We start from the raw sequence: 11081 nt of genomic DNA on the forward strand, positions 1-11081 counted from the left end.
TAAAACTCATGGACCCCCAATGGTAATATTATTTAGTGCCCCCCAAACCTTGCCATCGATAAAAAGGAGACGTGAGTTGACCTTAAATGCTTTGGGCTGTGAGTACGTTAGGCGCCACTTTAATTACAGCCCTCGCACTGGGTGGCGCTCCTCCTGCTGCCGCTCCCAGGATTTAGGGGATGGGGCCCAGTCATTTATATTTGGGCAGAACTTGTGTTAATGGCCGTTTAATCGTTGTGCTGAGATGGGAATGCGGGGGTGAGGAACAAGCGATTGTGTTGGGCATATTCAGTAACAACCACAGTTTGGGGTTTGTTTGTATGCGCCAGGGAGGTCCAGCGGCCCCGTCTTAAATTCTTTAATGGCCGCCCTCTGGGCATCAATATGTTCTATATTCTATTGCAGCTTATAGTCAAGATAGAGCTGGGGTGCACCCGGCAGAACCCCAATGTGTGGTTGAGAGACTGGGTGCAAGTCTTTTGGGAGATGGAAGGGGATTCCAGAGAAGGAATATATAGATATGGATATGAGTGAGCAGATCATTAAAGGGGAACTATTGTGAAAATGGAAATTTAAAATAAGCTTCATCATACTGAAACTTTCTAAATACAATCAAATAAACATTCTGCATTGTTTCTGAAATAATCAAGTTTATCTTCACTATCCCTCTCTCAGCATCTGTTTCTCTTCATTCTCTCTTCATGCAGCAGTTGGGTGTCAGATATTCACTGACAGTTAGATCCAATATATCTTATAGGGGGGCTCCTTTTGCCTAGAAGATGTATTAGAGCTCACTCTATTAAACTCACCAGACATCATGTCTCTCTACATGCAGAATTTGTGCAAAAGGCAGTTATTTTGTTAGATTTTGTTTGTACTGGAATCATTTAATAGAGTGAGCTCTAATACATCTGCTAGGAAAGGAGCCCCCTATAAGATATATTGGATCTAACTGTCAATGAATATCTGACACCCAACTGCTGAATGAAGACAGAATGAAGAGAAACAGATGCTGAGAGAGGGATAGTGAAGATAAACTTGATAATTTCAGAAACAATGCAGAATATTTAATTGATTGTATTCAGCAAGTTTCTTACTTCAGTATGAGGAAGGTTATATAAAATCTATATTTTCTGAATAGTTCCCCTTTAATAGAGGAGGGGTTGGTGGGGCGGGTACCAGTGTAGAGTGGCATAGAAGTATTACTGATGAACCCACAACTGACCTTCAGCCTCCCCCCCCACTCTGGGAGCCCCTGGAGAGAGTCAGTGGCCCACGTGTGCCAGGCATGGAGTCTCTATGATCTTTACTTGCCCAGTCTGGAGGGAAAAGCACATGTTGTTCTGCAGGGAGGCCATAACCTCTCCTCTTTATTGCCTCTGTCTGCATTCTTGCCCCAAGCACCTGCTCGTCTGTTGGGAGGAAAAAAAGCAGCTTTGTTTAGTCTCAGCCCTGCCCTACGGGACATACTTAGGTACAAGCCACAGCCAGACACACATATAAGTGCAGGGCAAGGATTAGCCAACAGCAGGAGAGGCTTGGCATAGATACCAGCCAGCAACCTCCCTATTACAACTGTCACTTCAGAATGGCAGCTGGACTCGCTAGGAGAACCCCAAGCAGTGGCTGGAAAGGCCCAGGGTGAAGGTCGGTTTGGGTGAAGGAGATCAAACTGATACTCAATACTCAGTTATATTTGTGCCAGGGTACAGCTCAAGATTGCTCTGATTGGATCATCTCATCCTCAGACTCTCCGGCTGTATAAGTTAATACTATAGGTACACAGGGGGCAGGGCAGTTAATACTATAGGTACATAGGGGCAGTTAATACTACAGGTATATAGGGGCCAGTTAATACTATAGGTATATAGGGGCAGTTAATACTATAGGTACATAGACGCAGTTAATACTATAGGTACATAGGGGCAGTTAATACTATAGGTATATAGGGGGCAGTTAATAGGTATATAGGGGAAGTTAATACTATAGGTATATAGGGGCCAGTTAATACTATAGGTATATAGGGGCAGTTAATACTATAGGTACATAGGGGCCAGTTAATACTATAGGTATATAGGGGCAGTTAATACTATAGGTATATAGGGGGCAGTTAATAGGTATAAAGGGGAAGTTAATACTATAGGTATATAGGGGCCAGTTAATACTATAGGTATATAGGGGAAGTTAATACTATTGGTATATAGGGACAGTTAGTACTATAGGTATATAGGGGCCAGTTAATACTATAGGTATATAGGGGGCAGTTAATAGGTATATAGGGGAAGTTAATACTATAGGTATATAGGGACAGTTAATACTATAGGTATATAGGGACAGTAAATACTATAGGTATATAGGGGAAGTTAATACTATAGGTATATAGGGGCCAGTTAATACTATAGGTATATAGGGGCAGTTAATACAATAGGTATATAGGGGGGAATTTAATAGGTATATAGGGGAAGTTAATACTATAGGTATATAGGGGCCAGTTAATACTATAGGTATATAGGGGAAGTTAATACTATAGGTATATAGGAGCAGTTAATACTATAGGTATATAGGGGCATTTAATACTATAGGTATATAGGGGGGAGTTAGAGCCCCATTAAAGCCCCAGTACACAGTTGCAGGAGAGGAACACAGTGATTTGGTAGGATCTGCCTCCTCGGGGCACATGTGCTCATGGGAAATATTACTGCTGGGCCCCCTCTCCCTGGAGTAAGAAGAGGACACAGTGCTGATCCATATGGCACCTGCCTGTTGGGGGGAGAGGTTCTGGTATGTTCCTGGGTGGGTCCCTGAGGCCCCTGGGTCTGTAAGGACTGTGTCTTGTTTCTGCAGCCACAGAGCTTAGTGGCTCCTCTTTCTCATGTCGGCCGAGTCACAGAGACACAGATTATCTGGCCCGTGTTGCCATTGCTGGGCAAGTGAGGAGTGTGAGGAGAGCAGTGGTTTAGGCCTCTGTCAGTCTCTTATTTCTCCCCCTGCATTTCTTGTGCATTAATGGACGTCTGTCCTAGTGGCCTCCACTTCCCTCTGCTCCAAGTGTCTATACGGAACGGCACATTTACTTCCCTGCTCCTTGACTGCTCCACTCTCGCCTTGTTTTCCTGATGCGACTGTAGACTTTTCCCTGCTTGTATGTTTGGCCTGTTTTCTGTTACTGGTGGGTTTAGCCTGTTCCGTTCACCTGGTGTGTTTTGGCCTGTTTGTTCTTTCTCATGTACCTGTGAACTGTTTTTTGCTTCTAATTTATCTGTGGCCTATTTTCTGCTCCTAGAGTGTATTTGGACTGCTTCACGCTCCTAACATGCCATTGGCCTGTTTCTGCTGTGTCCTGGCCTGTTTCATGCTCTTGGGGTGTGATTGGCCTGTTTTCTGCTGTGACTGTATATGTGGCCTGTTTCCTACTCCTAGTTGGACTGTGTCAGCACCTGTAGCAGCAGCAGTTAACAGGCTAGTGGTGTAATAGGAAGTAAGATGTGGAATCTGGACATGCCCACATAGGAGAGCACATGTTAATTGTGTTCAATCTTGTGTAACTTGGTGCAGTCACATTACACTAGTGTGTCTTTGTCCTGTTTCCTGCACCTAGTATTTATTTGGCCTGTTTCCTGCTCCTAGTATGTCTTTGGCCTGTTTCCTGGTCCTATTATGCCTTTGGCCTGCTTCTAGTATGTCTTTGGCCTGTTTCCTGCTCCTAGTATGTCTTTGGCCCGTTTCCTGCTCCTAGTATTTCTTTGGCCTGTTTCCTGCTCCTAGTATGTCTTTTGCCCGTTTCCTGCTCCTAGTATGTCTTTGGCCTGTTTCCTGCTCCTAGTATGTCTTTGGCCTGTTTCCTGCTCCTAGTATGTCTTTGGCCTGTTTCCTGCTCCTAGTATGTCTTTTGCCCGTTTCCTGCTCCTAGTATGTCTTTGGCCTGTTTCCTGCTCCTATTATGCCTTTGGCCTGCTTCTAGTATGTCTTTGGCCTGTTTCCTGCTCCTAGTATGTCTTTGGCCTGTTTCCTGTTCCTAGTATGTCTTTGGCCTGTTTCCTGCTCCTATTATGTCTTTGGCCCGTTTCCTGCTCCTAGTATGTCTTTGGCCTGTTTCCTGCTCCTAGTATGTCTTTGGCCTGTTTCCTGCTCCTAGTATGTCTTTGGCCTGTTTCCTGCTCCTAGTATGTCTTTGGCCTGTTTCCTGCTCCTAGTATGTCTTTGGCCCGTTTCCTGCTCCTAGTATGTCTTTGGTCTGTTTCCTGCTCCTATTATGTCTTTGGCCCGTTTCCTGCTCCTAGTATGTCTTTGGCCCGTTTCCTGCTCCTAGTATGTCTTTGGCCTGTTTCCTGCTCCTAGTATGTCTTTGGCCTGTTTCCTGCTCCTAGTATGTCTTTGGCCTGTTTCCTGCTCCTAGTATGTCTTTGGCCTGTTTCCTGCTCCTAGTATGTCTTTTGCCCATTTCCTGCTCCTAGTATGTCTTTGGCCTGTTTGCTGCTCCTAGTATGCCTTTGGCCTGCTTCTAGTATGTCTTTGGCCTGTTTCCTGCTCCTAGTATGTCTTTGGACTGTTTCCTGCTCCTATTATGTCTTTGGCCTGTTTCCAGCTCCTAGTATGTCTTTGGCCTGTTTCCTGCTCCTAGTATGTCTTTGGCCTGTTTCCTGCTCCTATTATGTCTTTGGCCTGTTTCCTGCTCCTAGTATGTTTTTGGCCTGTTTCCTGTTCCTAGTATGTCTTTGGCCTGTTTCCTGCTCCTAGTATGTCTTTGGCCTGTTTCCTGCTCCTAGTATGTCTTTGGCCTGTTTCCTGCTCCTATTATGCCTTTGGCCTGCTTCTAGTATGTCTTTGGCCTGTTTCCTGCTCCTGGTATGTCTTTGGCCTGTTTCCTGCTCCTAGTATGTCTTTGGCCTGTTTCCTGCTCCTAGTATGTCTTTGGCCTGTTTCCTGCTCCTAGTATGTCTTTTGCCCGTTTCCTGCTCCTAGTATGTCTTTGGCCTGTTTCCTGCTCCTATTATGCCTTTGGCCTGCTTCTAGTATGTCTTTGGCCTGTTTCCTGCTCCTAGTATGTCTTTGGCCTGTTTCCTGTTCCTAGTATGTCTTTGGCCTGTTTCCTGCTCCTATTATGTCTTTGGCCCGTTTCCTGCTCCTAGTATGTCTTTGGCCTGTTTCCTGCTCCTAGTATGTCTTTGGCCTGTTTCCTGCTCCTAGTATGTCTTTGGCCTGTTTCCTGCTCCTAGTATGTCTTTGGCCTGTTTCCTGCTCCTAGTATGTCTTTGGCCCGTTTCCTGCTCCTAGTATGTCTTTGGCCTGTTTCCTGCTCCTATTATGTCTTTGGCCCGTTTCCTGCTCCTAGTATGTCTTTGGCCTGTTTCCTGTTCCTAGTATGTCTTTGGCCTGTTTCCTGCTCCTAGTATGTCTTTGGCCTGTTTCCTGCTCCTAGTATGTCTTTGGCCTGTTTCCTGCTCCTAGTATGTCTTTGGCCTGTTTCCTGCTCCTAGTATGTCTTTTGCCCGTTTCCTGCTCCTAGTATGTCTTTGGCCTGTTTGCTGCTCCTAGTATGCCTTTGGCCTGCTTCTAGTATGTCTTTGGTCTGTTTCCTGCTCCTAGTATGTCTTTGGACTGTTTCCTGCTCCTATTATGTCTTTGGCCTGTTTCCAGCTCCTAGTATGTCTTTGGCCTGTTTCCTGCTCCTAGTATGTCTTTGGCCTGTTTCCTGCTCCTATTATGTCTTTGGCCTGTTTCCTGCTCCTAGTATGTCTTTGGCCTGTTTCCTGTTCCTAGTATGTCTTTGGCCTGTTTCCTGCTCCTAGTATGTCTTTGGCCTGTTTCCTGCTCCTAGTATGTCTTTGGCCTGTTTCCTGCTCCTATTATGCCTTTGGCCTGCTTCTAGTATGTCTTTGGCCTGTTTCCTGCTCCTAGTATGTCTTTGGCCTGTTTCCTGCTCCTAGTATGTCTTTGGCCTGTTTCCTGCTCCTAGTATGTCTTTGGCCTGTTTCCTGCTCCTAGTATGTCTTTGGCCTGTTTCCTGCTCCTAGTATGTCTTTGGCCTGTTCCTGCTCCTAGTATGTCTTTGGCCTGTTTCCTGCTCCTAGTATGTCTTTGGCCTGTTTCCTGCTCCTAGTATGTCTTTGGCCTGTTTCCTGCTCCTAGTATGTCTTTGGCCTGTTTCCTGCTCCTAGTATGTCCTTTGGCTGTTTCCTGCTCCTAGTATGTCTTTTGCCCATTTCCTGCTCCTAGTATGTCTTTGGCCTGTTTGCTGCTCCTAGTATGCCTTTGGCCTGCTTCTAGTATGTCTTTGGCCTGTTTCCTGCTCCTAGTATGTCTTTGGCCTGTTTCCTGCTCCTAGTATGTCTTTGGCCTGTTTCCTGCTCCTATTATGTCTTTGGCCTGTTTCAGCTCCTAGTATGTCTTTGGCCTGTTTCCTGCTCCTAGTATGTCTTTGGCCTGTTTCCTGCTTCCTATTATGTCTTTGGCCTGTTTCCTGCTCCTAGTATGTCTTTGGCCTGTTTCCTGCTCCTAGTATGTCTTTGGCCTGTTTCCTGCTCCTAGTATGTCTTTGGCCTGTTTCCTGCTCCTAGTATGTCTTTGGCCTGTTTCCTGCTCCTAGTATGTCTTTGGCCTGTTTCCTGCTCCTATTATGCCTTTGGCCTGCTTCTAGTATGTCTTTGGCCTGTTTCCTGCTCCTAGTATGTCTTTGGCCTGTTTCCTGCTCCTAGTATGTCTTTGGCCTGCTCCTAGTATTTCTTTGGCCTGTTTCCTGCTCCTATTATGCCTTTGGCCTGCTCCTAGTATGTCTTTGGCCTGTTTCCTGCTCCTAGTATGTCTTTGGCCTGTTTCCTGCTCCTAGTATGTCTTTGGCCTGTTTCCTGCTCCTAGTATGTCTTTGGCCTGTTTCCTGTTCCTAGTATGTCTTTGGCCTGTTTCCTGCTCCTAGTATGTCTTTGGCCTGTTTCCTGCTCCTAGTATGTCTTTGGCCTGTTTCCTGCTCCTATTATGCCTTTGGCCTGCTTCTAGTATGTCTTTGGCCTGTTTCCTGCTCCTAGTATGTCTTTGGCCTGTTTCCTGCTCCTAGTATGTCTTTGGCCTGTTTCCTGCTCCTAGTATGTCTTTGGCCTGTTTCCTGCTCCTAGTATGTCTTTGGCCTGTTTCCTGCTCCTAGTATGTCTTTGGCCTGTTTCCTGCTCCTAGTATGTCTTTTGCCCATTTCCTGCTCCTAGTATGTCTTTTGCCCATTTCCTGCTCCTAGTATGTCTTTGGCCTGTTTGCTGCTCCTAGTATGCCTTTGGCCTGCTTCTAGTATGTCTTTGGCCTGTTTCCTGCTCCTAGTATGTCTTTGGCCTGTTTCCTGCTCCTAGTATGTCTTTGGCCTGTTTCCTGCTCCTAGTATGTCTTTTGCCCATTTCCTGCTCCTAGTATGTCTTTGGCCTGTTTGCTGCTCCTAGTATGCCTTTGGCCTGCTTCTAGTATGTCTTTGGCCTGTTTCCTGCTCCTAGGATGTCTTTGGCCTGTTTCCTGCTCCTAGTATGTCTTTGGCCTGTTTCCTGCTCCTATTATGTCTTTGGCCTGTTTCCAGCTCCTAGTATGTCTTTGGCCTGTTTCCTGCTCCTAGTATGTCTTTGGCCTGTTTCCTGCTCCTATTATGTCTTTGGCCTGTTTACTGCTCCTAGTATGTCTTTGGCCTGTTTCCTGCTCCTAGTATGTCTTTGGCCTGTTTCCTGTTCCTAGTATGTCTTTGGCCTGTTTCCTGCTCCTAGTATGTCTTTGGCCTGTTTCCTGCTCCTAGTATGTCTTTGGCCTGTTTCCTGCTCCTATTATGCCTTTGGCCTGCTTCTAGTATGTCTTTGGCCTGTTTCCTGCTCCTAGTATGTCTTTGGCCTGTTTCCTGCTCCTAGTATGTCTTTGGCCTGCTCCTAGTATTTCTTTGGCCTGTTTCCTGCTCCTATTATGCCTTTGGCCTGCTCCTAGTATGTCTTTGGCCTGTTTCCTGCTCCTAGTATGTCTTTGGCCTGTTTCCAGCTCCTAGTATGTCTTTGGCCTGTTTCCTGCTCCTAGTATTCCATGATTCCATGTTATTGAACTACAGCTCCCAGCATCCCCTGAGACTGTGTGCTTGTTAGAGGATGCTGGATGTTGTAGTAAAGGGATTAGCAGGAGGGTGTAGCTTGGACAGCCTTAATATATGATCTTACTGCCCCCCATCTCACCTTACTATACACACTGTCCCACTGTTAACGCCGTTAATTGAGGTTTAGTTTCCCCTTTCCTGCCTTTTGTCTGAGCCTTCTCTTCTTTGCTCTCACCCCATTCCTCATTACAACCCGCAGGTCATGTCTTACTCTCACCTGCCCAAAGATCCGAAAAACTTCCTGGGACCGGTGCCCCTTCTTGCCGCTGACAGCGGGGGATTCCTGGAGATGGGATTTTATTTTTTGCAGCCAATAAATCACATTGCCAGGGATTTCCAACTGTCGGCTGCCTGGTCAGCGCTGCACCTTTCCCCCCCCGGCCAGCAGATCTGCACAGCGGGAGCCAATCAGGAGCCAGAGACCAGCAACGTGTGGGGTACATGCATAGAGTATATGGGGGCTTCCTCTGTTATAAATACTCTGGAACATAGAGCCAAACTTTTTTAAAGGGGAAGTGCAACTATTTAGGAACACAGTCTATACTTCACCTTCTTCACTAACCCTCAGTTACAGTTCCTTCTCCTGACACCAGCTTACCTGACTATACGTACAGTCCTACAGTTATCATGGGGCCCCTACAAGGCATAGGGCCCAGGAAAGTATCTAGAATTCGCATTTCCCAGTCGATAGCCCTGGGAGAAGTTTCTCTCCTTACAGGAGATTTTATGCTGCCAAGTTCCAGAATGAAACTCAGCTTCCTGCATATAAACCCCTAGTGTGTATGGGAGCCCCGGGCGGAGAAGAATAAAGTCATGCATCACAATTACATGGAACTTTCCATGAGGATTCGCATGTGATTGGAATGATGCTCCGGATTCCCAAGCTCCTCTGAGACGTTCCTGAGCGGCCCAGGGCTTAGCTGTATTGTGAGCACTGTCACTCTCGCACCTGTTCACAGTGGCTAAGTTCCGCCCCTCTCTGGCGCACCCTTCACTTTGGCCACTCCCACTGGATTAATGTCGCCGACTGGCTCCACCTCCTGTACCTACTGGGCTGATAATCAGTTGTTATGTCTTCCCCTGGCTCAGTTCAGCAGGACAGGAGTTGCAGCCGAGTATCTGCCAACCGACCCCTAGTGCTGGGGGGCCCACCCCACTTTCCTCCCATCTCACTACAGTCTATGTCCAAATTGCCTGAGAATAAAGGATAAAAAAATGGAAGTTGTGCTGTTTGTTTACTGTATATTTGTCATGTGCCCTGTCAAAGACCCGGTTTGCCCCTTATTAAAGGATAAGTTAACCTTCAAAATAAGTGAATGTAAAATTGATGATTGTGCTATTCTAAGCACTTTTGTAATTTACATTCATTATTTATTTCCTTTTGATTCCAAGATATTAAGGGATACATGTACTGTTAATATGAATGAATTTTGTTACAACAGCGCCACCTGCTGGTCAGTTTCCCCACCAGTCTGACCACCAAGTAGTCAAGGAAGTTGTCAGGAGAAAGAAAGAGACTGCTCTGATGTTCTTCTGTTTAGGAAAAGAATTAGAAACATTTCTCACATCTTTCCTAAGCAGAAGAACATCAGCCTCTTTCTTTCTCCTGACAACTTCCTTGACTACTTGCTGGTCAGACTGGTGGGAAACGGACCAGCAGGTGGCGCTGTTGTAACAAAATTCATTCCTATTAACAGCACATGTATCCCTTAATAAATAAACAAAATAAATAATGAATGTACATTGCAAAATTTCTAAGAACAGCACAATCATCCATTTAACATTCACTTATTTTACAGGTTTACATATCCTTTAAAGGGGAAGTTAAACTGTAAGTCTGTTGCACTTGTTTGCAGTCGAAAATTACTTTTCACAATGTTATTGGCTTTGTCAGACTTGCCTTTTAAGGCCTCCTGGTCCCTCCATGAAATATTCATCTCCGGTGCCAAGTGGTTAAATCATGGCGGTTGGGTTTGTTATTCTGAATGACTCAGGTCCAGTCTCCCAAGGTCGGAAAGTTTTGATTTCCTGTTTAGATGCTGATGAGTAATGGAACAAGTCTTGCCAACAGTCTCTGTAACTTGCCACTCAATAATAGGCGCCACGCCTCGCTATTTCTGGGACAAAGAGGGGCAGTGTGGCACGGGCCAATGAGTCACCGGTGATTCCCATTGGAGGAGTAGCTGGTGAGTCATTGGTAAGTGCCCCTGGGGGGTGAGGCCACAGGAAATGGAAGAAAGTGGCAATAGCTGGAGGGGAAAGAAGGTGGCGTGGGAAGAGATGAGAAGGGAAAAAAAAAAAGATATTGGGAGAGGACCTGCCGGACCAAATTGTCTCACCTCTGTGTCTCCATTAGCTGAGCAGGGAAGGACATCTTGTCAAGGGTTCTTCACCAACCACACTGCACAGCCCCCTGCCCAGGCCTTAGGCCTAAATCCAAATACTCAACCAGGTCAGATGTGGTCCGGTACATGGGTGGCCATGTTGAGCAGATATCCCAACCATGGAACAAGATTACCCCAGGGACGCTGCCGGGAGATACTAAGCCAGTCAGAAGAGGGCTGCAAATAGGTCCAATGACTTTGGTACTCAATTAATAAGGCCCTTTGGGGGCAGCACTTGTACTAAGCAGGAACACTTTATCCAACGTGCAGCCCATTGGTTGATATTAAGATGTAACTTCCAGCTTTCACCATAAGACAAAAGACCAGTGTTCTTCAAACGCATCTCAAGACAGAGGTTGACCAGTTGTACAGATAACAGTCCTGCTCCATTCCCTGTAACCCCTAAAACCCACCCTGTAGGATCCAATCCATAATGAGTATCTTGCCACCACTTACAAACCCCAGAATGAAGGAAACATTAGGGTAGAGTAGCATTTACCAGAACATAATAAAACCACCAACTAGAACTAGAGCACTTTTCACCTGGACACAACTATTATTGCCTTGCAGGGGGCACCATACACCTGCCCGGA

Source organism: Xenopus laevis, chromosome 3S, assembly GCF_017654675.1.
Source record: "Xenopus laevis strain J_2021 chromosome 3S, Xenopus_laevis_v10.1, whole genome shotgun sequence".
Classification (NCBI taxonomy): domain Eukaryota; kingdom Metazoa; phylum Chordata; class Amphibia; order Anura; family Pipidae; genus Xenopus; species Xenopus laevis.